At 45.2% G+C, this 27,769-nt stretch overlaps 1 long non-coding RNA gene across 1 annotated transcript in view; it reads left to right on the top strand.

The window, feature by feature from the left end:
- Positions 1-4,139: 4,139 nt before the first annotated feature.
- Positions 4,140-27,769, top strand: part of LOC138504778 (uncharacterized) — a 37,395-nt gene continuing 13,765 nt past the window's right edge. Inside the window, exon 1 of the long non-coding RNA XR_011279964.1 lies at positions 4,140-4,417. This is a non-coding gene — a long non-coding RNA (uncharacterized lncRNA). The remainder of the gene's footprint in view (positions 4,418-27,769) is intronic.

The raw sequence follows: 27,769 nt of genomic DNA, 5'->3' as shown, positions 1-27,769 counted from the left end.
ATTATGCTGAAATGGTATATGCATTAGCTTTCAAAGTCCCATAGACTTCTTCATTGGATGGTAGCTTATCAGCACAGGTCAATTTATCATGTTATCACTAGCTGATGAAGATGTCGATGGGACTTGGAAAGCTAATGCATCTACCATTGTAGAATAACATTTTCAGTTAGACCAATAAAAGGTATCAAAACGTGGATTTTGGTTTGATAAACAAACATGAAACTCAGTTTGCCAAGTTTGCTTTAGATTAATTAAACATGTATAAATGACAGAAATGTTGCAATGACGGGCATAGGCACCACTGAATCCGAGCTTCGGAAGTGCACAAACTATGCCTGAGCGAAGAAATACCCTTGGACAGTTTCAATCCCAGCTGAACACACCACATCCATGCACATTGTGAGAACAAATAGAGAGTGGCGAGAGGTGTGCAACACAGAAGACTTGATCCAGCAAAGAATCAAGCCTGTAGGACAAATAGGCATCGGCTAGCCCAAGGACTGGTAACATTTAGCCTGGGGGGCAAGTTTAGTTTTCTGGCCCATAGTGCAATGGCCCAAGCTCACAGTGCAGCGCTCCCAACTTGCAGAACAAACCTCAATACCAACCTGTCCCCCACCCACACATTCTCAAGTGTATATAGAAGACCTTATTTACATCACTTTCCTATTATGCAACATATTTTTTAGTAATGTTTTTGGTTTCTTAGAGACCCGGACCGCTGGAAATTCTCCCACTTACCAAAAATAGTAAACTCATTTAACCAGGAGAATATAATTGGTGAAATGGGAAAGCTTGGCTTTTATCACAGTTTTTAATGTGCTACAGTTTGTAATTCGACAACAGGCTACATGTCCTTCTATCCCACTTTCGTTGTAGAACAATGTAAAGAGGTGGCAAAGCTAGACACTGTATTGGTAGAGCAGATCCATTGCTGAACCAGGGGGTGTGGTCTCACAGCCAAACAAGAGCTGACATGGCAAAAGACCCATACTCGGTTCCTGCCGCCTCAGACCACAACAAAAAACCCATAACTGGCCCCTCACTTGTCAACTTCCCTCTTCGCAAGTATGCTGAACATACATTGCTAAAATTATAATTAGCACTTTAAAGTATAAATTCATATAAGTGATACTTTCTCTACATATAGTTATGGAAAATATGGCAAAGTGATTCGCCCAGGATCACATAATGTATTAAGTGTGGGTTGTGGGGATTTGAGCCCTGTCTTCCTGGTTCCATAGTTTCCAATTTAGACTCAGGGGCGACTTCATCTCCTTTTATTCCATCTTCAATATTAGAAACAAAAAAATGCTTTCTATAAAGTTGTTTTTCAAGGGCTGAACTAGCATACTGTTTAATGAATCTGTTTTAAAATCACCAATGTATTTCCAAGAGGGAATCCTATTAATCGTCTATATCCTGAGGCAAATACATCTGAGAAACCGACTAAGGTTGTAATTATAATGAAAATATACTATCATTATAATCTTAGTCCGTACAATAGTGTGTACTTCCAACTCACCAAGTCACATGATAAAGCATCCTGAAAAAATATAAGAGAAGTAGTAATTGAAACATATGTTCATAAAGCAAGTATGCATTACCTAGAAAAAAGAAAAGGGGGTCAGGCATATATCTCAGAACAGTCAACCTGCTGACCTGCCATTCCAGATGTTTACCTCCATTTCATTTACCCTATTACCCTTACCCATGATCCTCCAGTGTCCTTTCCTTGCACCACATTCTCAATGCCCAAATTGCTCAGTCAACAATTCCTTGCCCCTCATGCCCTTTAATTGCCCTTCACACCAATCCCATTTGTTGCCCTTCATCACGTTCCATTGTCCTTGCTCACAGTTAGACAGTAGACCACTATTATTTGCCAGTGAACTTCTGCAAAACGTGACAAGACGACGTGGTCAGGGCTTGCTGGTAATTGTGTCTATGGGGTCTGCAGTTGGACAAAGCAGAGTGAAAGACGGCTAGGGCACGTGGCTTTTTTGTGCTCCCAAGTTGCACTTTCTTGGAAAGACAGCTGCATATTTGAACTCACAGAAGAAGAGAGGACGGCAAGTGAAATATGCCTTGGACCTGGTGATGTAGCGGGAGCAAGAGCTGCCTATTTCTTTAATGTGTGTTTTGAGATAAGGTGGAATGAGTGTGTGTTTCAGTTCTGAGACTGGGGAAATGTGTTTGAGTGTATTTGTGACAGTGTAATGTATAGCTGGAACTGTGACTTTGTATCTAAAACTGGCCCAAAATGTTTAAAATCTTTCTTTTTACTGTATTGAACCGAAGCACAGTTGTTTCCCTTCAATAGAGTGACACAAGGTTTTACAAAGGGCTTTAATGAGGGGGTAGAAAAATGAGCCTCTCTGATTGACTGCTCTCATCAACATAGCCATAGAATGCACAAAAGGGCCAGCATTTAACTTTTTGTACATATATAGAATCAACAGGAGTGATATGAGCCACTACTGTACATAATCCATTTCTCCCGTCACATTGATGCTGAAAATGGCTGGAAGGAAATGTTACAAAAAACCTTTTTACATTACCACCATCGGAGGTGGTATTCCTGAAATAGTATTTGTATTTATTAATTTTTATATAGCACTGGAGGTATTCATTTTGAGTAGAGCGGATTTTCAGAAATATCCCCGGGGAGCTGGTAACTATCTTCAGTGGCATTAAAAAATCCTCCCAACTCTGAATGACCCCCTTAGTCCGTAGTCTTCTAATAATTAATACATGAATACTATATCTTTGTATAAGTGTTTTTCAACTCTGTCCAAAGGTAAGCACCACAAACAGCCCAGCAGCCATTTCTATAACCACTATATAAGTAAGATTTAATGGTGCTATTCAGGGTGCTGTTAAACTGTTTTTGTTTGAAGACACTGGCAATCTGAATTTCTCCCGGAACATAAGGGAAGCATTCGTACAGAATCAAACCGAGGACAAACTCTAAGATATGGACGCTTACTTCCTTGGCAGGTAGGAGTTGTGATAATCTGCCATGGACTGTTACAGACCATGGGGAGCAGTGGTGCCAACATTATCATCCAGGGTCGCATAATCTGTTATTTAAATGCATACATTGCCACCGGGCGCTATGAACATGCCCCTGCAGCGTAGACTCCTCTCCCTCCACTGTGGGGGCCCATGTGTGGGGGCCGCCAAGGCACATCTACAGCATCGCTGAATTCAAAACGAATGCATCGCCCCATTTACACAGAATCTGAAGAGGCTTTGCAGGACTAGGTTCCTTTGTGGCAGGTTAGATTCTGAAGGATTTTGCCTTTTTCAATATTGTTTTTTGCATTTCTGAGCTCTGGCCAATGTGGCAAGAGCCCAGCCAGCCCACAGGGCAATTGCCCCTTTGCCCCCCTTGCCAGTCCACCCCTGCCATTGCCCTTTCCCCAACTATCCAGGATTCACCGGAGCAACAGGTTCTTTCTAGCATGTGTCTGGCAAGGAGACCATTTCACAAAAGTGGAAGAAAAGGTGACGAGTGAGTGATGGAGAGTTCTTCTCCCTTTAACTACGCCCCTCTACACTTTACAAAACAAGTGCAAAGAGCCTTTCGCAAAACACCCAGCAACTGGAGATAGACTTGAAATCAAGCAGCCACTACAGTTATGCTTGAAATCGACCCAGCCCAAGAGATTATGGAGGTAATTCTCGTACATCCTCATGTAGACATTGACTACTTTTCTGTTTTTTTCCACTTTTCACATTCTGTCCCCAACTTTCGGGCAGATGTGAATGAACGGCTTCGACTTTATAGAACGTAAACGTGTCCCTTTTGTTTCTTTTCGTGTATCATAGAATTCATGGTTTCTTTTTTGTATTGATGTGTAGTGTGAGGATGGGTCCTCAGGATGTTTCTGCCTATGAGAGACTGTGACTGCCTCTGCTCTGAGAGTGCAGAAGGGACAGTGTCTTGTAACATGCGAAGATGCTAATGAGCCACTAGAGGGCGCGCTTTAGCAGAATTTAGGAAACTGCCTCTACACGTGGTGGTTAAACGTGTGCCTTCTTGAATACATCACGTATTAACCGACAACAGAGACGTTCAGTGCTTTTAAATGGATTCCCGCAGCAGAACAGCCTTTAGGAAACATAAATAAGAAGCTCACGGTGGGATATTAATCCAGAGGCAAGTGGTCTATTTTAGCTTTATTCGCCTCCCAATTTGAGAAATTATAAAGCCGAAGGCAGCCCGAAGCAGCGCGTGAAAGGGGTTCCAGTGCCAAAGCCCGCCAAACCTCTCACCCTTGAACGGTGCTGTGAATGGGCAGGCCATGCCATTCTTGAATACCTGCACTTCTTCTATTTGAAAAACATAGTACCAGCACTTCTCATCAGGAAGCCAATCCTTGTATTGGGCGAGCACCACCACTTCTCAACAGTAAGTAGAGACACTGGGATAATGAGTGCCCGCACTTCTGGCTTCCCATTTCACGAACTGGCCCTGAGTGCAGAGTATTTAAGTGTAAACAATCAGTAACAGGTGGCAGAGGACAGAAGCCTTCCTCTTTTCCCATGTATACGCCCCCATGACCAATAACGTACCCGCTTTGCTACGCTTTCAGGTGGCTTAAACCTCCCAATGATCACCATCTCTTTGTGAAACTAAACATCCTCTGAATTGGAGTGAACGGTGGATCTAATGAGCCTAATCGATATTCAGTCTTCTGCTCTCGGAGGGCAGAGGGAGGGGAAGTTTGACCACACAGTGGGTTAATGCACCTACTGCAGATATCTATGCGTAACACATCTAGTACCCGGTGCGCTACGGGTGCAGGTTTGTGTGATGACCTCGAGAAGATGCCGTGTTCCATTCGCAGCACAAGTCAAATGTCTTATCATCAATGACCCATCATTGCTACACTTTTGTCAGGACGTTTTGGAGTAGAGACGCTTTATGTATGAGGGTTACCAAGACCAGGGTGCACATAGCAAAGGCACAACGGATACTGGGCGTGCAGGTGTTGAGCGATCACTCAGGGCTCCATCCCAGTGTATTCGGTAAAGGCTTTATGCGCATAGAATCCAAAGGCATGAACGGTACAGCCCCAACACACAGATCTCTACGCTCTGGGTTGGCTACTTGGGTTGAAGCAAAAACCAGACTTAAACCTGTCCTGCATTTTCAGAAGCCATGCCCACCCTGCCACCGCGCCCCCCACCCCCAGCACACCTCTTTGATAGATTGCAATACCGCCGGTCAATAGTAAGGGGACTGGACAAATCAAGCTTGCACTGGCTTTTTCCTTTAACATAGCTATTTTTTAAGCAATCTGTATTATTACAATACAAAAAATATGTAAGGGAGAAAAGGACATTTCACTAAATGATAGACTGTACAGTTTCTGCTCTTGGAACAATAAAAAGGTACGCTGGTTCTAACAGAAATGAATGCAGCGGCCATCAAGCTGTTCAGATTGCAACAAGATGTGCACTAACCCACTTGCTCTTCTTGCCTGATCAATAGATGTCACAGATTATTTATTGTGTGAAAATGTTATTAGTTGTAAAAGCAGCTGTAACCATCTGTATAGAAGTTTTATTTTATGCTGTGAAAGCTAGTAAATCCTTAGCATAGCTCAGTGGGTTCAGAAACTGCAGCAGAGAACTAGATGCAGTATTCACACAAATCACGGCAGCAGATATTTTAACCCACTAGGCCCACATTCCAAAAGAATGTCACAGGGAGAAAAGGCGAGAGCGATTCTTTAACCATTTTATAAAGTGCACACCAATGAAAAAATGGTTTATTGCAATTTTAGAGAAACATTGCCATTTTTTCCAACTGAATTCATTTTATACGAGCAAAACATATTGAAAGGTGGTTTAGGCCCATCTCGCATTAAGCTCTCTTTCCAATTCCTAGCAACCTTTTGGAGCCATAGACCAGTTATACATTCTTGCCAGATGATTTCCGCCAGAATCATGTTCATTTTGTCAGATGAGATAACATGCAGAGACAGCTACCCTGGGTTGCCGCTGACATGTCCTCCTCCCTCATAGCCTTTCCCAGAGGTTCTTCGTGATCTGGTCAAAATTATTTACTCGAGGGAGAATTGGTTGAACTTTTCTTTTGTTTAAGGACATTTGACCGCAAACGTATGCGGGGGAGATCCCCGTCCATTCCCCCGTACTTTTATTATTACCCTAACCCAACCCCCACATACATTTGTAGTACAATGCAGCAGAAAAAAATGCGACCAATTCTCCCTCGACAAAATCTATTGCGGCCAAACCTCCCGTTACCTTTCCCAGAAACAGGCCTGTTATTAAATCCTCCCATGTTATCTTTGTTGTTGTACTTGTTAAGCATATCACACTACAATATTATAGACATCTTGCTCCCTTACGCAATAGTGAGGTTCAATTCTTCCAATGGAAATGCAAATCTTCCAGTCTCAGACTTGGAGGTTGATGTGGGGCTGTAAGCTGTGAATGGTGGAACTACCGCTTGAAATTGGCTAGCTTGATAGGTCTACAGAGAGGGGACTACACTCCAACATGTCTTTAAATATTGAAAAGTGGCCCCATAACAGGTCTGACACCCCTTGTCCAGCACTGGCGGTTCATCCAATGGCGGTTTGCTTTCTGGGACTGTAGTTTAGCTTTTCCCAAATGAATGTGCTGCAAATCACCCAATGCATGTTGCATTGGATAACAAGCAGACACTGCCCAGTAGTCATCTACTTTCCCACCTCTGCCTCTTTACTATATATGGTGGCTGTGAAGCAGAGATCCATACTATCTGAAACCATGTCAGCCCGGCGCCAATGGGGCAGACTGTGCTGAGGGTTTCTCTGCAGTCTGGAATTCATAGTTTTGCTTTTCATTTACAATTATGGAGCTGTAACTGCACAAAAGTAGTTCTGCCCGGATGCCTACTCACATGCCACACCGGGCCAACTTCAGGGGTGCCCGTGAAGTATGCTGTGGGCTGCTTGGATTTTGGTCGGATTCATTGTTTGAAACAGGTTTCCAGCCTCTTGTGTTTTGCATAGGGGTCAATAAAAGGTGCAGTTTTCTGCTTTCAAACAAACAGGAAGCTTTGTAAATTTCAATAGGCATACAATTGTCCTTTTCTTTCAGGCACAAACCAAATAGCTGGCGAGGCCTGTTGTGTGGACCTGGCTTTAAAAGAGAAATGGCCCATCAGAATGAACAGCCCCAACATTAGCACTTTGCAGGAGGAGTTTGAATTTTGCATATGAAAGGTTCACTGAAGGTGAACTTGCCCCATAACCCACCTTCCATTAATCGCTACCCACTGGCCAGCCCTTATATGACAAAAGGGCTGTAAGTCACAGCTTCAAGGAAAGCCACAGAATTACATTTCTTACAGGAAGCCCTTGCATGACAACTTTGGCTGACAAACACCTTGAAACCTCACAAGCCACTCCTGCTATGGATTCTGAAACGAAATCTGGGCAGGTGGCAACCCTGCTCTGCTCCCTGCATCCTGCAGTCACCATTTTAGGGATACTCCTTCATAAAGCAACACTAATATGCAACAGCTCCTTAAAGTCTAGCATCTATTAAGCACTTCCTGGCCAGCGCTTTCTGTGGGGAAGGGCTGCAAATGACAGTGTCATGATAGACTCCTTAAAGCCACTACATTCATCTGCGCCAGGATGCCAAATTCCTTCAAAGAGCCGGCCAAAGGACACATCCTTTAGGAACTCACATCATATTGGTAATGGCGATCAGGTAAACAGCACCTTAACTGAAACTGAAGCCAAGACCTGCAATGCCCGAGGGGGTCAGGCAATTGATCATCACTCTTGACCTGCTGATGACTGCGGTCCCCGAGAAGTGCTTGGATCCATACTCAGCTCATGTGCCGTTAGAGGCTTTCATTCTATTCAATTAAAATGGCTCCCAGAATGTGGTGGCCCCATGTGACTTAACAACTTTACTTAAACGGCCATTTCGAATTTCCACTTGCCCGCTGGCTGTCTTGTTGGTCTATAGAGAACAAAATTAAACTGCTCCATGATAATCTGCAGCCACTCACCTTCTCCTTCGATTGCTTTAGCTTGGATATTGCAATAGAATGAAACCATAAGGTGGGCTTTATTTTATTATTATGGTATTTATTGAGTGCAGACCTGGCTTCTAGAAGCAATGGAGTGCTTTACAGAGGGATACAACAATACAGGTGCTTTACAGAGGGATACAACAATACAGGTGCATAACGGAGTGCTTTACAGAGGGATACAACAGTACAGGTGCATAACGGAGTGCTTTACAGAGGGATACAACAGTACAGGTGCATAACGGAGTGCTTTACAGAGGGATACAACAATACAGGTGCATAACGGAGTGCATTACAGAGGTATACAACAATACAGGTGCATAACAGAGTGCTTTACAGAGGGATACAACAATACAGGTGCATAACAGAGTGCTTTACAGAGGTATAAAACAATACAGGTGCATAACGGAATGCTCTACAGAGGGATACAACAGTACAGATGCATAACAGAGCACTTTTTAGAGGTAACAACAGAACAGATATACATCAGGGGTGGGATACAAAGAGGCACGGAGGATGGGTACAGCTGTACTGGGAGGCGGGGAGGAGAGGGGCGGGTGGCGTCTAGCGAGTTAGGTGGCACGAGGGGCGATGTGATGGCCCAGGTGTTGAGGCGGAAAGATTCCTTGAAGAGGTGGGTCTTGAGTTCTTTTCTGAATTGTAGGAACGTAGGAGTGAGTCTGATGCTGACAGGGAGGAGGTTCCATAGTCTTGCGGCGTAGGCAGAGAAGGCTGGTTTTCTGGTCCTTTCCTTTTTGCAGTGGCAGATTTCAAGTCTGCACGTGTCCTGGCCTCTGGTGGTTCGCTGTCCGCCAAAGATGCTGAGTTTCTCTGCAAGGTAGTTGGGTGACTTGAGGGCAACTGCCTTATAGATGATGCAGCAAGACTTGAAGGTGATTTGTGCGTGCAGTGGGAGCCAGTCAAGGTCTATGAGGGCCGGGGTGATGTGGTTGTATCTGCGTAGACCCTTGATGAGGCGTACGGCCATATGGAGGACAGTCGAGGAGTGCATTGCCCTCAGGTGGGATAGGACCAGTGCTTGAACAGTGGATCTAAAGTTGTCTGAAGGGAGGAAGGGCTGGACATTTTGCAGAAGGGAGAGTTGATACCAATCTGTCTGACTTTTCTTAGCTATGTGTGTCTTGAAGGAGACATTCCTTAAGGAAGCATGGCCAAAGATCACCCTATTATGGAAACACATCCGCCATAATAATTGATGCACTACACAATTACCTCCCCCAAATTATGTGTGTTACCCATGCTGCACTTAATTCATTCTTCCCATTCCTTGTAATATATTGATTGTGGGTTCATATATGTGCTCAAGGGATACAACTGCACCAACTGAAACTGTTTTTGTACAAATACAATATTTAATTTATTTCGACAGCCCTTTTGTATTTGAAAACAGTAAGCTACATCAAAGCACTGTATTTCTGTTGGTAACATTTGCAGGCAGGTTTTTCCCAGCTGTAGGGGCGGAATCCCCAAACATCACTTGGAAATGGGCTGCCACCCATCTTCTGCAGCATACAAAGGTGTGCAGGGCTCCTTGAACAGACCTCAGACATAGCTAAGAGGGGGGAACCTCCCGGAAAGGACCAGCCTCACCAGGGCATTGGGGGTCCAGATGAAGATGATTACGAGCCGGACTGGTGCATAGACACTAGGAGATGATCAGGGTTACAGAGAGACCCAACAGGTTAGAACCACTACCCATAATTCACTGATGGATGACATTAAGTACTTCCGCTGTTGATTCACTCAACTCGATCACACACCACCAGGTAGTAGGGAGCACCCGACCCATGTCAACCAGTTGAAGCATGTGGCCAGCCAAGAGATAATAGGAGTTCCCATGCCAGCCCTTCAACATAGGAACTTGTTCAGTCTTTACATCTGAGCAACGTCCTCCATGGCAATTGTCAAAACCTGGACAGTTCTAACATACAATCCCCTCCTAGCCTGGAGCTAACTTGCAACCAGACTTTCCTCACAAGAGCGCAGTCTTCAGGAGTATAGTATACCTGACAGACCAGGGGCTTGAGGGAAAAGACAGGAGCAGCAGCAACAGAGCTGGAGGAAACAACAACAACAGCAGTTCTGTACGGTAATCAAGGATACCAACCTTGCCAGCCACCACCCTCTGCTTCTCACTCTTACCTGCTCCGTGAAGGAAAAGACCCAAAACCTACTTGGCCTCACAGGATACAGTAGGATGAAAAAAAGGTAGCAAAACCTCTGAAGAAGTAACGTGATCCCAATAGAATATTTCCACGGTAGTAATTTAACTTTCTGCACAGCGTCCCGATGTTAAATGGAGGAGTGACCAGCGAAGAAATCAGGAGAGCGTCCACAGTAGTCACACTTATGTCCAGAAAAAGGATCCTTGGAATTCAGCAAAGCGTCCCAAAATAATACAGGTGAGTCCTTGTTTGAGGGTCTGAAGAGAAAGTAAAAGCAAGGTTGGAAGGTAAAGAGAAGGAGACTGAAGGAGGGGAAACAAAGGTAGACCAAAATGATCCAATCGGAAGTCGGGAAGTACTCGACCAGGTTTCAGAAGTTGCCACACCAAGGTACAGGAATCCGAGTATCAACGTAACATAACACGAAGCGAGAGGGCAATCCAGGTAAGCAATGCGGCGTCGGGGAAACCGGGGAATCAATCCGAAGGAGCCGGGCACCGGAAACCAAGGGCAATCCAATAGAATAGTCTGTAATAGCAGGCCAAGAAGACGAAAGCAGGAAACAAGACGTAAATATCAGGATACAAAGCACTACGAAACTGGCAACAATACACAGTTAAGGAGCACCAGAGCCGTGTGTGAGGTCAAAATAAATAAACTACTCGTGTACGGATGCGAGAAGACGGTCCGTGCTCCTCACGTGACCATAGTGTCCAATTCAACTACTAACACGGAATGCTGGAAGTTGTAGTCCGAACAGGACCGCCGCACTTTCAGCGTTGACCAAGACGCCAAGGGATTTTCCAGGTGATATAAGGGGTGCCGTTGCCGCATATGGAGTCGCGGCATGACAGTATCCCCCGCAAAGGGCACTGCCACTTGGAACCCCACAGGCGCTCACGCCAGAAGGAGCACAGAAGCCATGGAGCATGCAGATTGGAGGCCGGTTCCCAGGTCCTGCCTCAGGACCGTATCCCTTCCAATCGATCAAATAAGAACATATCCCATTCCTCACTCGGGTGTCAAGGATATCGTGCACCTCATATTCCTCCTCCCACTGCACCACCAGTGGAGCCGGAGTAATAGGGAGCCGGGTACCAGAAACAAAAGGGCGGAGCAAAGAAATATGAAATACAGGGTGTACACTCCAGTGTGAAGGGATACGTAACCGAACAGCAGAAGCATTGATACACTTCAAGACCTCATAGGGACCAAGATAACATGGCAAGAGCTTCTTCTTTCCCTGAATGCTAAGGTGTTTGGTCGACAACCATACGCGATCACCCAGAGTGTAAATAGGGGCCGGGGAGTGATGCTTGTCCGCTTGTTCTTTAGCACGTTGCTGAGCGGCTTGGAGGTGACAAAGAACAGAGGTACGGATAGCAAGTAGAGAATCTCTCACATTCTTAGCAGCAGGAACCTGGTCTAAACAGGGAAGAATAGCTGGAAGAATTCTTGGCTGTAGGCCATAGAGAGCATAAAATGGGGAACAACCCACCGACGAATGTCGAGAATTGTTGTATGCGAACTCAGCAATCCCCAAAACAGACAACCAATTCGACTGGTGTTGTAGACATAAACAGCGGAGGTACTGTTCCATGGTGGCATTAGTACGTTCTGTCTGACCGTCTGTTTGTGGGTGATAGGCAGAGGAAAGACGAGCATCGATGCCTAGTGCGTTGGTTAACGCATGCCAAAAGTGTGATGTAAATTGTGACCCCCGATCAGATAGCATCACTGTGGGAAGTCCAAAAAATCGGACTACGTTGTCAAAGAATAGGGAGGCCAACAGGGAAGCGGTCGGAACACCTGGACATTGTATAAACCGGGCCATCTTGGTAAATGTATCCACTTCCACCAGTATGGCCGACATACCCCGGACCATAGGAAGGTCCACCACAAAATCAAGGGTAACCATGTACCACGGGTGCGGAGGCAAGGGCATATTCATCAAAAGTCCCACTGGTTTACCTGGTTGAAGTTTGAACTGAGTACAGATGGCACACGTAGAAATGTACAGATCGGTCTCCTTTTTCATCCCGGGCCACCAACACCATCAACGCAATAGTTCATAGGTTTTGGTCCGGCCTAGGTGTGACACCAATTTGGAATCATGAGACCACTCGAGAGCCATTATTCTCGTTTTATTGTCCGAAAGAAACAACAGACCATGAACATAAGGAAGACCCGACACAAGTGTAGCCCCCAATCCTTCAAGAGAGGAAACATGATCCTTGGCCCACTGTCATACCTGGTCTAAAAGAGACGAGGAGGCCGAACATACACAGACCACTGACCCAGATGGTAAAATCTGTGTTACCGGTTTCTCAGCGGTGCAATCGTTACCAATCCGTCTGCTTTTCCATGTAATGGACCGGGGCGATAAATCACTGTGAAGTCAAACATTGTGAAGAAGAGGTGCCAACGTATTTGCCGGGCATTAGTGCACTTTGCTTGAGATAGGGCTTGTAAGTTCCTATGGTCGGTGTACACCGCAACCGGATGTCGGGCACCCAAAAGATGGTGCCTCGATTCTTTAAATGCAGCCCGTATAGCCAAGAACTCTCTGTCCATTATTGTATAATTACGTTCAGCAGGTGATAATTTACGAGAGTAAAACACCACTGGGTGCATCTGCTGCAGAGAGGGGCAGATTTGTGAAAGGATAGCCCCTACTGCAATGGCAGAGGCATCAGCCTCTACAATAAATGGGAGAGACGGGTTTGGATGTTGTAAAACAGGAGCAGTTGTAAAAGCCTCCTCCAAGGCTTGAAAAGCCAATTGTGCATCAGAATTCCACATGAATGGAATATTAGGGCTGGTAAGGCGTGTAAGGGGGGGCCACAATTTCCGAAAAGGAGACAATAAATTTGCAATAAAAGTTCAAAGCCCAGGAAAGATTGCAGGGCTTTCACAGAAGTTGGGACAGGCCAATCGAGTATTGCCGGAACTTTGGAAGCACACATATGCACCCCTTTCGCTGATATTTGGAATCCCAAGAATTCGACCGATGATGCATGAAAAACACATTTCTCCAGCATTGCATATAAGGAGTGTTCCCGTAGATGTTGTAAAACAGAGCAGACATGCTGGATGTGTTGGGGGCAGATTGTCAGAAAAAATCAGGATATTGTCCAGGTATATCACTACATAACAATCCAGCATGTCTCTGAAGATATCGTTGACAAAGTGTTGGAAAGGGACTGGGGCATTACAAAGACCGAAGGGCATAGCACAGTATTCATTTAGACCAAATTTGGTTTTAAATGCGGTCTTCCACTCGTCCCCTCTTCGCATCCTGACCAGATTGTATGCCCGTCTTAAATCTAGCTTGGTAAAGATGGTGGATGAGGTTAATTTATCAAGCAGTTCAGATATCAGAGGCAACGGATACTGGTTTTTAACATTAATTTTATTTAGAGCTCTGTAGTCCACACAAGGGCATACGTCCCCCTCTTTCTTAGGTACAAAAAAGATTGGGGACACTGCAGGGGACCGAGATGGCCGGATATGCCCCAGCCGTAGAGCTTTGTTTACGTATTCTCGCAGATGGTCCTCCTCTTTTTGTGTTAAGGAGTACACTCTGCCATGCAGAATCACTGCCTCAGGAACTAAACCAATAGGGCAATCATAACTTTGGTGCGGAGGGAGGATTTCAGATAGTTTCTTATCAAATACATTGATATACTGTTTGTATACCGCAGGTAGTTCTGAGGAGGGGTTATGCAATATGGCACTGACCGAGGAAACATTAGCAACCATGGCTAAGCAAGGCGAGAGCTCCAAAGCAAATGGAGAATCAAAACAGCGCTGACTGCAAAACTCAGAAAAGAAGTGCACCGTTTGTTGGGTCCAGTCAATGACAGGATTATGAGTCTGTAACCAAGAGAGGCCCAGTATAATCCCGAACTGTGGGGCTGAGATGAGATCAAACGTAATGTACTCAGAATGACCGTCTGAAGTTGACATCCGAAAAATCCCAGTCTGTTCTGTTACCTGACCTGAAACCAGACGGGAACCATCGACAGCATGTACTTCCTCTGGAACCTCTTTGATGGTAATAGGTAACCCATGGTGACCAGCCAATTGGACATCCATATAATTTCCGCTTGCACCAGAATCAATCATGACAGGGCTGGAAAATGACACAGAACCAGGGGCAGAAAAGCACATAGAAAGAGCAAAACAGTTGTCTCCTGAGTCTTGTATCTGTTGACTCGTCCTGCAGGCTCGGGTTAAGGACGAGTCTTGGAGTTTCCCGCCAACTTAGCTGGTCTTTTGGGGCAGACACGAATGTAATGACCTGCCTGGCCACAATAGAAACAGAGGTTGTTAACCACGCGTCTTTCCCGTTCTGCCTTGGATAACGGTCCTCTGATAGCCCCTATTTGCATGGGTTCCGCTTCACCGGAAGCGCTAGGAGTACCTGCGTCCGACTTCAATGAGATGCGGAGATCCGGAACCCGGCATTCTCCACGTCTCTGTCGATGTCTGGCATCAACCTGCAAGACTAGGTCCACCAGTTCCGAAAAAACAGGCGGTACTGCTGGTACTACTGACAAAGCATCCTTAAGTTCGTCTGAAAGACCCTTGTAGAAAACGGCAGCTTTCTTTTGTTCTGGCCACAAGGTTTCGACCACTAATTGGTTAAAGCGGGCAAGGTAGGTTACAAGGTCTGTTCTCCCCTGAGTGATGGTAAGAAACTCAAGATCCGAGGCCTGCGCCTTATGTCTCATGTCAAACACTGCATTCATGGCTTGGATCAGGGCCTCAAAATCATACAAAACTGGGTCATCTGCCTCCAAGAGAGGGTTCCCCCAGGCGGCTGCCGTCCCGCCCAAGTGGGACAGAAAAAAAGCAGCCTTAGTTGTGGCATCTGGGAATGCCAGGGGTCGACAAAGAAAATGCAAACGGCACTGGTTCACAAAAGTGCGATAGGCTTTAGGGTCTCCCATAAAGTGTTCTGGTGGGGCCAGAGGAAAAGGCTGAGGCAATACAACTGGAGTCGCAGCAGGAGGTGTAGCTTGGGGTGCTGTAGGGTCTGCAACTGCTGCACCCTCACCAAACTCCTCATCAGGCGGTAATGGTTGTATAAAGTTCTGTAACACATCCATACATTGATGTAAAGTCGTATGGGCAGATGCCACATCAGTGCTTGCATGAGTGCCTGCACTGGATCCGGCCCCAGATCCATTTTCACAGGTGTGTAATTGGGCTCCTTTATCTGTCAAAACCTGGACAGTTCTAACATACAATCCCCTCTTAGCCTGGAGCTAAATTGCAACCAGACTTTCCTCACAAGAGCACAGTCTGCAGGAGTATAGTATACCTGACAGACCAGGGGCTTGAGGGAAAAGGCAGGAGCAGCAGCAACAGAGCTAGAGGAAACAACAACAGCAGTTCGGTACGGTAATCAAGGATACCAACCTTGCCAGCCACCACCCCCTGCTTCCCACTCTTACCTGCTCCGTGAAGGAAAAGACCCAAAATTTACTTGGCCTCACAGGATACAGTAGGATGAAAACAAGGTAGCAAAACCTCAGAAGAAGTGCCATGATCCCAATAGAATATTTCCACGGCTGTCCTTTAACTTTCTGCACAGCATCCCGATGTTAGATGGAGGAGTGACCAGCGAAGAAATCAGGAGAGCGTCCACAGCTCCTCACGTGACCATAGTGTCCAATTCAACTACTAACACGGAATGCTGGAAGTTGTAGTCCGAACAGGACCACTGCACTTTCGGCGTTGACCAAGACGCCAAGGGATTTTCCAGGTGACATAAGGGGTGCCCATACGCTGTCGTTGCCGCATATGGGGTCGGGGCATGACAGCAACAAGCACCATGGCCAGTGAAAAAAAGCCAGACGACGTATAACAGGTCTAGTTTTTCCATGACTAGTCCCCAATTGTGCTCATCTTCAGCCAACAGTTAAGCAGGCAGCCAAGGGAGGTTGGCTGCAAGGATTTCTGTTGGTGTTTCACCTCTCCCCCGATTCCCTACTTCCAGAGGAAGTTCGGGAGGCTGATACATGTCTGATCAGGCTGGTCCCATTCTCAGTCAGGATAGAATGGTTTCCCCCGTTAACTAGCTGGCATTAGCCAAAGAAGGCATTCTTACCTTTCTCGCAACGCCAGTGTGATGGCCAAGGTTAACATTGCAGACACTGATAAGACTGACACTATTGGTGTGAAGCTAATCAGGATGGGCTGGGGAGAAAGACAGGCTGCCAGGGGGGTAAGTTGTTTGGCAGTCTTGCAGTCCCTCTACAAATGACACTCAGCTTCAACCTGTTCATAGTGGGCTGCTAGAAACTTGCAAGGCCTTTTTTAACAGATGTACGTCCTCGATTCTTTGAGGGATGGGTGTATTATGGGTATGCTGGTATCCTCACTCAGGACCAACCTGGCAACTACCAGGCAATTCAGAGCTTCACAAGGGGCCATTGCGGTGGTTAAGCTTCCATGTTCCCATTTCCTTAGCTCTTTCCTTTCTAGGAATCAACGTCTTGGTTTGTAGCTCCTGTAATGTTTGTAATGAGCCTAAATCTGAGGTTTCTTGGAAATTGTTATCTTTAAAGGTCTTATTTTTACTAGATTTCAACTTGGCCCATAGATGTTGGGGCTCTTCTCAGCTCAAACTGTTCTTTGCCTTAATATTTTGGAGTTCTTAATGCATACGCCTTCCACAGCATTTGCTTCAAATGGGCACACTGATTTCCGTTTTAATCGCGACATGGTCCTGCCCTCCCTTTGTCCAGACTTGGTGTCGCTGGAAGAGGAATGTTGGGACCTTATTGCATGTCAAACCCATGCATGGCTGTTTTAGTCGATGAAATTGGCAAATTATTGAGCTCACTTATGAGCAGGAAATTGTACCCTTGCCACAAGGTATTCAAGCTTGTGTTAACAGTGGCATGCAGATCTCATGGAACAGGAATACATTTTGACTCAGATATTGTTGGGGCTACATCTTGGCTTCTCCCAATCATTTAAGAACACCTGCAAACTATGGCAAGGAGCCTAAGAAATCCCCTGCACCTACAGACAAGCAAAGGCTTTGTGCTGAGTGGGTTGTGTGACGATGTGACCACTGCTCTGCAGGAGTATAGGGATGAGTAGTGGTTTCTAAACTCCTGCTCAGCCCCAGACTAGCACAAACCGAGCAGTGATTTCAATCTTCAAGAGGGGTGTGAGCCGGCAAGGAAACATCCAAACAACAATAGTACAGTGGCACCATAATAAAATACTCTGTGTTCAAAGACTTCTGCCGCAAGCAAGTGGAGCGAGTGCGGGAGGATTTTGTGGCTGTGTGGACTTTCTGCCAGTTCCACAGTCTTTCTCCTGTGTTCTGGAGGCGTTCTCAGTGTTCAAAGACTTCTGCCTCAAGCGAAGCAGAGCGAGTGCGGGAGGAGTGTGTTGCCGTGTTCCCGGTCTGCCCGGCTGCGGCAAGGCCCAGGACTCCTGCCCTCGCTTCATTCTACTATTTTACTATGACTGCTATAACAACAACAACAACAACAACGAAGGGGATCCAACAAACAACAGCTCCGGCGCCAGGAACTCGAACTCGCAGCCAAACAAAGCTGAAAAATGAAGGTAAGAGTGCAGGTGTAGGTAGAGTGTTTGACGCGGGTGCAGACTTGGGCGTCCCGCAAGAGACAATATGTAAATCTAACCCTTCCAGTTCCATCAGCAACACCCACCTTGCTTCCCTGCCCTCCCCTTGTCGTTTACCTTCTTATAGCCCCAAGCGTCTAACACCGACTGAGGTGGCCGAGAGTGGCATCCTGAAAGAGATGACTTCAATGTCCACACAAGCTCAGCTGCACGCCAAACTGATTGTTTGCAGCAACGCCAGGGATGACATGTGAGAGGATCTAACTTCTCCCAGCAGTGGTCTGCTTACAGAGGGAATTCATTCCTTCTGGAGCCCTGAAGGACCCTTTACGTAGATCGCTGACACAGAAGCCTCTGCCTCTCTGCAAAAGAGTGGAAGGGGTGAGCTTGAGGGCCTGGCTTCTTGTTGTGCCATCTATGGATGGCCTGAAATAGGAGCTGAAGTCGCCCCTCAGCCCCCCTTCTTCCTCCACCCGCTTCAGTGGCAATGGGCAAACCTCAGCCCCCTCAGTTAAAGGAAACGGAAGGTTCCAAGGGAAAAAGAAGCAGCTTTTACTCTCAGAAAGTGAGAAGCAAACCATTCTCAGAAAATAAAAGCATCAAATGGCACTTCAGAGTGAAGGTGCCGGCTGCTTCCCAACCAGCCCTCAAACCCCAAACCCAAGAGGATGAGGGCTGGGACAGCGCCATAGAACTGGATGTGTTGAACGCTGTATCCCCCTATCTACCACCACCAAGAACCTTTGCTACAAATTAGTCACAAAACCAGACTCAGAACCCTAATATACTTGAGCAAGAGCATTTGAATTCTCAAACAACATCAGAAACACCAGAAATTCAGAACCCTTCCTGACAATTGGAATTGACGACAGAATCCATTCCACCAGTGGAGAGAGTGGTACCTAACATGCTGACCCCTGAAATCAGGCCCTCTTACCAGGGCTCAGACACTTTTGGCATAACTGGGTGTTTGCCTCCTATGTGCTCAATCCAGGCTCTGGTCCAATTCCTGGAAAGCCAAGGCAAATCATTGGCCTGCAACTCTATAACATGTGAAAATTCTGGCAGACCGACAGACAGCAGATAGTACCTACTTACAAATGAGAGGGCATCACGCGCATTTGAATATGCCAAATAAGGATGAAAAAAGATGTGTGCAAGCCCTAGATGAAAACGACTCAATGAGTACAGCTGTTCCAGCAAACAAACTTGTAGCCTTCCTTGCAAATAGTCAACCAGAAGGCCAGCTCCTTGAGCCTAGGAGAAACCCCAGTACGGCTACACCAATAAGCAGAAAGCAAACAGTCTCGAGCATGGACGAGGAACAGGCGAATGACTCAATGAAGGACGAAACTGAATCAGATAACGACAACGGGTGAGACCACACGCCTATGATCAGCAACTCACGGTTGTCATACAGAGGAGCACTCAAGTAAAAACTCTCTCGCAATGCCAAGCTTCGCCAAAACTCCACCCAGACTGGCATTACCCAGAATTGGCAAGAACAATGTGCCCAACTTCAAGCGTCAATAGGATCGTTTGTCACAATAGCTCTTTCACCATTCCTGAAGCTCTACGAGAATTTAAGTGAGAACTACAAGGACTAATCTACACTCCTCGAATTGATGCATACAAAACTGGTCTTTATAGAAAAGCACTTTGAAGCTTCCATAGAGAAGAGACTAAGGGAAAGGGAGTCGGAGGGGTCATTTATAAAACTCTCATTGACCTGATAGAAGACGCCCGTGAAGACAAAAAGTCCTTCCTGGCGTGTTTCAGGGAAACCATTTCTATATTGAAAACCCAAGATCTGGGGATTGCCAGCCCTTCGACTAATCAACCGAAAGCCAATGCCATTAATCCATTTAAGGCTATTGTCCTAGACTCTGAAGTAAAGGCCTCTGACACCATCCATGGCCCCAACCTTGATGGAAAAAACAAAGAGGAGGCCCAGAGGCCATCTTCTAGTGGTCTACGGAAAGAGTGCCTGGAGCAGCAATTACCCATATTGGTGGAATCCTCCACCCCTCCGGCTGAAGGCCAGGCTACCTGGAATAGACCACAGCAAATGGAATCTCTACCAGGGACGGCCTTTTAAGATCCATGCATAAAGCCGGATACCTTTGAAGTCTTTGCGAAGGACCTCCAGAAGACCCTGAAAGCCCCATAAAAGATGAAAGACCACCCACTGCAGTTAAAAAAACTAAAAATATGACTTTAACAAAATCTGAAAGAGGTGGAGGATCAGGAACCTTAATCAGAAATGTAAGAACCATTACATTTTCGGCCCCTGCTAAGTAGCCGGGCTCATCTTCAGAAAAGATCGTCAAAAAGGATGGCTCCCATCCTGTCATATAAATTATACCAGAAAGGGGCAATGAACTAGATACAACAACGGAAGACGAAGATTTGGACCCTCGTACTGATGAAGAAGACTTGATGCTACTCTCAACTTATGAAGACTCGGAGGGTGACGATTTGGTAGCGAATGGTGTGCCCTCGATTCCCCTTAGAAGCTCTGTTACTCTAACAAATTCAGTGGAGCCTGTTCAACATCACGAAATATTCGAAACTTAAGCAGAAAGAAGAAAAAAAAACAGTGGACAGGGGCCAAAAGAACCCTCAACCTAACTCACGGGTGGATCAATGTCCCATAAAAGTGAACAGCAGAGACCAACATTTGAACCAGACAAGGAGGCCTTTTGAAAGGAAACCGAGGCTTAACTCATCTGTTAGGCTGGGGATTGAGCGGCGTACCCACAAACAGTCACGAGTAAACAAGGCCTATTACAAAGTCTCAGGGGAAAGCAGGGTCGGACTGGGATAAGAAATATGCCCAGTCGCCAAAAAAAAAAGTGGCCCACCCCTCGCCTCAAAAAAGTGGCCCACCCCTCGCCTCAAAAAAGTGGCACACCCCTCGACTCACGACCCTTGACCTCTGGTGACATCACCATAAGTGTTATCATTTGACCCCACCCCAAAGTGACATCCCGGCAAGCAGTGAAACATGACCTTTCACCCCTTGACAAAACAGGAAGTGGCATCAAATAGCATTGTTCCTAAGTACACTAAATTACTGTGAATCCAAGCAGACGTCCAAGGCCAAATGATAATATGTTATTGTGTAGCACTTATGCTTAAGATCTTTTTTATAGAACAAATATGCATACAATATCACCCAACCTGTGTTGGTACTCATTTATTGACCTAAGCAGGATGAAAGGCTTTTTGGAAAAAGAAAAAAAAAATGTGGAAAAAAAATTCTTTTTTTTCTAACTATTTTTCTACAAACCAGCCCAGGCATGGCCAGACACCGGCCCCCACTCCCCAGGGACGATTTTGGCCCGGCCACGAGGGGCCAATCCGACCCTGGTGGAAAGGGTCTTGAAATCTAACGATGGCCTAATCTTGAACCGTGCCAACGTCATGACTCTCTTTTATTCCATCCCCCAACTGAGGGTCATCTCATCCGATGACATAAAAATCGTAGCCTTTTCAAGTGAGAGAGAATCAGACAGAGTGGAGCTTCATATGTCATCCCCAGCCCTAATAACTTTGCTGATTAAGGCAATGGATGATCTTAGGACTCGACATAAAAGAAACAGATTGTGGAGACATCTCTAAATTGACTAACCATTTACACCACGAAAGACGTACCGGGAGCACCTATAAAGAAATGTTGCTATTGTAGAAGATGGAAATACAAAACCTAATAGAGATGTCCCTTTTGCTCTGCAAGGACTGAACAACCTAAAAATGACTATTTATAGCACGAAAGCAGGAGAAAACCAGGAACTTGAAGACCGAATGGACGACAGCTCCACCCTGATCACTAAGATTTCAAATGAAGAATCCTGGAGCTGGTTGGCTAGTGCTCTATCAGGTTCAAAGGATCATTAGAACGAGAATGATCATAATGGTGCCCTTTTTAAATTGGTTACTGGAATACTCAGGGCTCGGCGCACCTGTTGAGAGCTTTGACCCAAGTTTGAACAACATAGATATCATCTGCCTCCAGGAAACTTGGTTGCAAGAAAGCCCTCTGCTAGATGGCTATACCAGCTATCTGAACTCAGCCATAAAAGGAAAAAGGGGAAGACCAAGCTTGGGTGTGTTAACCATGATTAAAAACAACAATATCGGCACGGTCATCAAGTGGATTCACCCTATCCCCCTGATCCAAATCTTGTTACTGAAATTGGACGCCCAGGCTCCCGCAAAGGAGGGTGTATTAGTTCTTTTCAATCTTTATTGGAGCTCAATGGCCAAATACTCTGGTAGATTCATCCAGGAAACAACAAAATGGATTGACAAGCTCAGAGCAGATCTTGTTAATCCATGGATTGTCCTTTGCGGAGACCTAAATATAAATTGCCTGTCCTTAGCCACGATAAATAACAGAGAAGCTGGAAAGAGCTTAAATAAAGCCAAAAGTTCAAGGGCTCTACACTGGTGTGAAGAAATGGAAATAGGAGACTTGCAAATTATAAATGGGCAAGTGAACAGTGATCGTGAAGGTACAATTACATGGCACTCTTCTCTAGCTAGTGCCACATTGGACTACTTCTTCACAGATTCAAGAACATACTCTAGGGTTACGTACTTATGGATCACTTATTCCGACAAAACTGATCAAAACCCAATGATCCTAACCTGTCTTAGACCTAATATGACATCAGAAGAAAAGGAGAAAACATCACTATGGCCCTACAGGGTATCACTGGAATCCAACTGTGGTAGGCTAAGAATAAATCAGAAATCAATCCTGGCCTTGACCTGTTGTTTGACGGAATGGAAACCAGAACAGAGGGAGACTCTGAACTATGAATCATGTTTAAATATCTTTAGGGCAGCCCAGCAAAAGAACAGAAACGCGCTTTTTAAGTCCAGGCACTTGATAGTGCCATGGCATCGAAAAAGTCTCAATTACAATGAGACCTTAAAAAACAAAACCATCTTCCATTACAATCCATAATAAAATGAAACAGCGTTTCTGCAACTGGACAAAAAACCATAGATCAATTCTCTTTCAGAACAATTCAGAACATATGTTACAGTCTGTATGGTCCAAAAATGGTAGAAATCTCTGGGTTTTGCTTTAAGGTAGGGAAGAGGTCGACACTTCCCTCCAATTGAATCCTATTCCTGAAGCAACACGGATCGCACATTTTGAGGTACTATTCACTCAACAAGTGGAAAGAGAGAATTTCTCCTGGCAAATGGACTCTGGCCCCTGGAATATAAAAATCGAAAGAGACGAAGTTAAGAATTTCATCACTCGAGCCAGTATGTCAAGGGCGCAAGGCCCAGACAGAATGGCAAATTCCATGTTGAAACTCGCTCCTGATCTTTGGACGGATTTCTGTATGGACCTATTTGGTGAAATCTTAGGTTAAGGAAAAGCACCTCTCATGGAAAAAGGCGATCATAGTCCCGATTTTCAAGAAGGGCGATAGGTTCCTCCCGAAGAACTATAGACCTTTCGCCCTCCTGGACGTCCTGGGCAAGGTCTTTGATGGAGTTTTGCTGAAGCGCCTGAAAGAATGGATTACTGAGTCTGAATCACACGACCCCAGACAAACAGGTTTTGTGACTGGAACAGACTGTGGCCTTAACCTGCTGATTCTGAGCTTATCAAAAGCAAAAACCCTGAAAGCAAAAGAGTGCCTGTATGTGGCCTGCATAGATATGGAGGCCGCTTTTGATTCCATCGATAAAGAGCGACTCTGGCTAAAGGTGACGAAACGAGGATGCCCTAAAGACCTAGTGGCCGCTATAAAAGATCTATATTCAGGAACAGCTTTGCAAGTAACGCTAAACAAGGAGGGACTTCTTACGCAAGACACTGCACTATGAAGGGCCTGAAACAGGGGTGTCCCTTGCACCCATATTGTACAACTTTTTCATTAGTGATATGATGTACATATTGGACCCTCCAAGATCCTGTCCACTGAAGATTAACACAAACTCGGCGGGATAGCTCCTATAGGTGGGTGACCTAGTCCTGCTGGACAGGACCCCCCTGGGTCTTCAGAAAAAATGGGATGCCTTGCAGGTATATGTTACCCTGAACAATCAAAAAATAAATGCGGCAAAAACAGAGATCCTTCGAATTGAAAACCCCGGAAGAAGAAGGTGGCCACACATGCGATGGCATTTAGACAAGAGCTTACTTGCTCCAACTCACTCCATGAAATATCTTGGAATTATGCTAAATGCTAGTAGAACGGAGACGGCATGGTTTACACATCTGGTCCTGAAAACAGACCAGTTGAGAGCGCAAGCTCTCGTGATTATTAGAAAATATGGTACACTTTCTCTTCACCCGATAATCCAATTCTACAACCAGAAGGTGGTGCCTGCCTTCACTTGTGGCGGAGAAGCAGTACTCGGTCTACCTTGGGAAAGCTGGGAGAAGCTAGAAAGTAGGTTCTGGAAACGTGTCTTGAGACTTCCGAATACAATTCCAACGGCAATAATAAGACACAAACTGGGCCTCCTCTCTATGCACGCAAGAATAACCTGGAAATCGCTTACTGTGTTTATGATATGATATGATCTGATATTTTATTTATATCGCGCTCGTGTTTCAGAGCACGAATTGAATCCCGGGAATTGCCCCCCGCAGTACATCATCATTAAGAGACGGCCTAAAAGATCTTTTGAATGGACGTTAAATGAATGGAATATCAAATGTCTTGAAATCCTAACTCAATTGGGATTGTCAATAAAACCCGTTTGCGAAAACACATTACTGGTTAAAAGAACATTATGGGCGGTCGATTGGTCAGAAACAGAAGCTAAAAGGTCTGCTACTCCACACCACACTTTAAGGTTTTGACCAATAGCCTCAACGTATTACCCGCATATCTAACAAGAGCAGCGAGCCCCAGATCCAGAGACTTGCTCTTGAGATTTCGTCTAAACGTCTTGCACACGAGATCAGTGCTATGTCGATATGGAGGGAGGAAAAGAGCCAAAGTGTGTAGACTCCGTAAGAAGCATGATGAAACACTACAACACTTGACTCTCTACTGCCCTGAATTAAGAAAAGAGAGAACTTGCCTACTGTACGAAAGAATGACGAACTTGGCAGGTACAGATGCAGATCTCTGGTGGGAACTTCTATATGGAGGAAATAGTCCCTCCCTGAATAGGCTTGACAGTATTCTTAGAGGAAGTGTTAAAGAAAAGATTTAAAGACTGTACCCAGAGCTAAAAGTCGAAGCTAGGGAATCCTTTCATTGACCCTATAGAATAAAATGTGTTTTGACAAATGTATAAAACACGATAAAATTTATTTATTTGTTTATTTATAAACATATATTTTTATTACAAAACTTGTGTTCAGTGATCATCATTCAAACATCAAAAAAAGATTTAACATATGCAAGTACTAGGACCAGCCTCTGGTTCCCATAATGGGCTCCTCCCAGTCACAGGTGCTGCGGGAACAGAGGGTAGAATGCTGACTTTGGCTGTACTCGAGGGCATACGGGGAGGAGCAGTGATTCTATTTAAAGTTACCTGCACACGTGTTGTTTGTGTGGAAAAGAAGCTGGCTGTACAAAAGCCAACAAGCTTTGCAAAGGCTTTTTTCTTTGTGCCAAAGCAATCACGAATTCTGCCCGTCTCCATGGCTTCTTAGAATCCTGGAGACGTGAATGGCACTTTGAGAGTGGTTTAGTGGTGTGAAGAGGACTTCCCGTTAGGTAGGCTGTATCGATTGAGTTCATTAGGAGGCCTTTGCAGCTTTTAAAACCTCAACGGGGCAGACAAATAAATGCCCTGGCCTACAAATCACCTTGAGCTCCCTTTTAAAGTGAAAGGCCCCTGGCAGCACACCCCTGGTCAAAATACCGAATTTTCACTGAAAGTTCTAAACATGTAGGTTTAATACTGATTACTTCTAAAAAATTATAATGGACAGGCGAGATTCTATCAATTGCCGGGAGGCGAGTGTTATGGACTTCTCTTTTTTGGTTTATTTCCAACAGCCAAAAAAAGAAAAAAAAAAGAAAATAAATATCAAGCACTCAGTTGAGTGTGAAACGCGTTGTGTGTGGGTCGCGCTCATGGGCATCCTGCCTCTGTTTTTTCTACTGCCTTCCAGCCGTATTTTTTATTGATGTCTTTTTTTGTATGACTCATTAAATAACTTTCAGACCTTCACTTTGCTGTGAGCTGTGCTTCCTTTTTCCATGACCATGGCCTTTCAATCGGCCGCAGAGAGTGCGGTTCATTTTTCCTCTTTTTCCTTTTCATATATATATATATATATATATATATATATATATGTAACTACATCTCCCATAATCCTCATGTGTAAGCACTCTGAATATAGAACTACATCTCCCATAATCCTCATGTGTAAGCACTCTGAAATAATGGTCGATTTATGAAGACGCTTGCAAGACACTCTCTACTGTAAGTAAGTTTTTTGTCCTGTCTCCGTCAGGTACGTGAAATCCATTCCAACGTGCATAAAATGAAATGGACAGGACAGAAACCACCAGCTTCCCTGATCTAACTGACACCTTTGGAACATTCACACCAGTCACTCACCTAAGATTCGATTGTGACCCCACAGGATTCCACCCATTTTCCAATGACACAGAATGCATCCACAACCCAAGCTACAACATTTCTCCCTCCATCAATAATCAATAAACCAGCAAAAAGGAAAAGACCACCAACTGAAGCAAACAAGACCTCTTTCTTAGTCCACATGTGGCCAGCATGTAAACTAAACCAGAACTCTGAAGCAACAAGCTAAAATCAAAAATAGAACCCACCATATACAACAATAGGGCAAGCAATAAAACCAATCTGCGTTGTGTCAACCTTGAATGGAACAACCTCTGTAAAAGCCTGGCAAAATAGAATACAACAGGCTGCCGATAACTCCTTCTTACACTACAAAATAGACATACACACAACGGAAGCACCACGTATAGCACCTCTCATATCCGTGACCAACCTCCAGTCCATCACCCACAGACATGTCACTAGATGTAAAACCCAAAGACCAAGTCACCTAATCACACCACCAAACTGCCACCAAAAAACGATAGGATCACAGCAGTAAAAAAAAGAAACAGTAACTCCTTTTGCTCTGGGCTGCCACCGCTGAGGTCTGGCCTGCCACCCCAGAGCTTCAGGCCACCCCCACCCTAGCAGTAGCTGCTCTCCTCTATGCATAGACCACCTAACAAACTCAACCAACAGTACAAAAACTAAGCACCTTTTGCTCTGGGCTGCCACCCCAGAGCCTCAGGCCTGTCACGCCTGAGCACCAGCTTGCTCACCTCAGAGCAAAAGAACTCCCCGACAAACATGGCTCCTGCCGTACTACCTCTCAACAATATCTGAAACACTGTGACACTTCACACACCAAAAATAATTCCTCATAAAGGATTTTAAAGAACGGTTCCTTAACACAAACAGTTGACCAATGCCAACTATAATCCAAACAATAGGACAACGCCATACTGTAACCAAAAGTTGGACTGAGCCATTATGTACCCCGCAGTTGCGCCATGTCATATTGCACCCACAGTTGTACTGCGCCAAACTGCACTTCACAAAGACCGCAACTGTAAGCCACAGTCACAAAAAACTCCAAAAACCACAAACCTGACTGTAACCAACAGTAAAACTAACCTCCAACCCTGACTTTAACCACCAGTCAAAATAAACCCAAACCTGACTGCAACCAACAGTCAACTTAAATATCCAACCATCACCACAACCCAACTGTGACCAACAGTCACTAAAGTTCCAGCCACCACACCAACCTGACTGTAACTAACAGTCCCAATAAAACTCCAAACCCTGACTATAACCGGCAGTCATAATGCATACTCCAACTGTAACCAACAATCTCCTTAAAGCTAAA

The sequence above is a fragment of the Ambystoma mexicanum genome, chromosome 11 (assembly GCF_040938575.1).
Source record: "Ambystoma mexicanum isolate Mex_15411 chromosome 11, UKY_AmexF1_1, whole genome shotgun sequence".
Lineage (NCBI taxonomy): Eukaryota > Metazoa > Chordata > Amphibia > Caudata > Ambystomatidae > Ambystoma > Ambystoma mexicanum.
The sequence above is the reverse complement of the archived record's forward strand: the minus strand, read 5'-3'. Positions and strand labels throughout refer to the sequence as shown.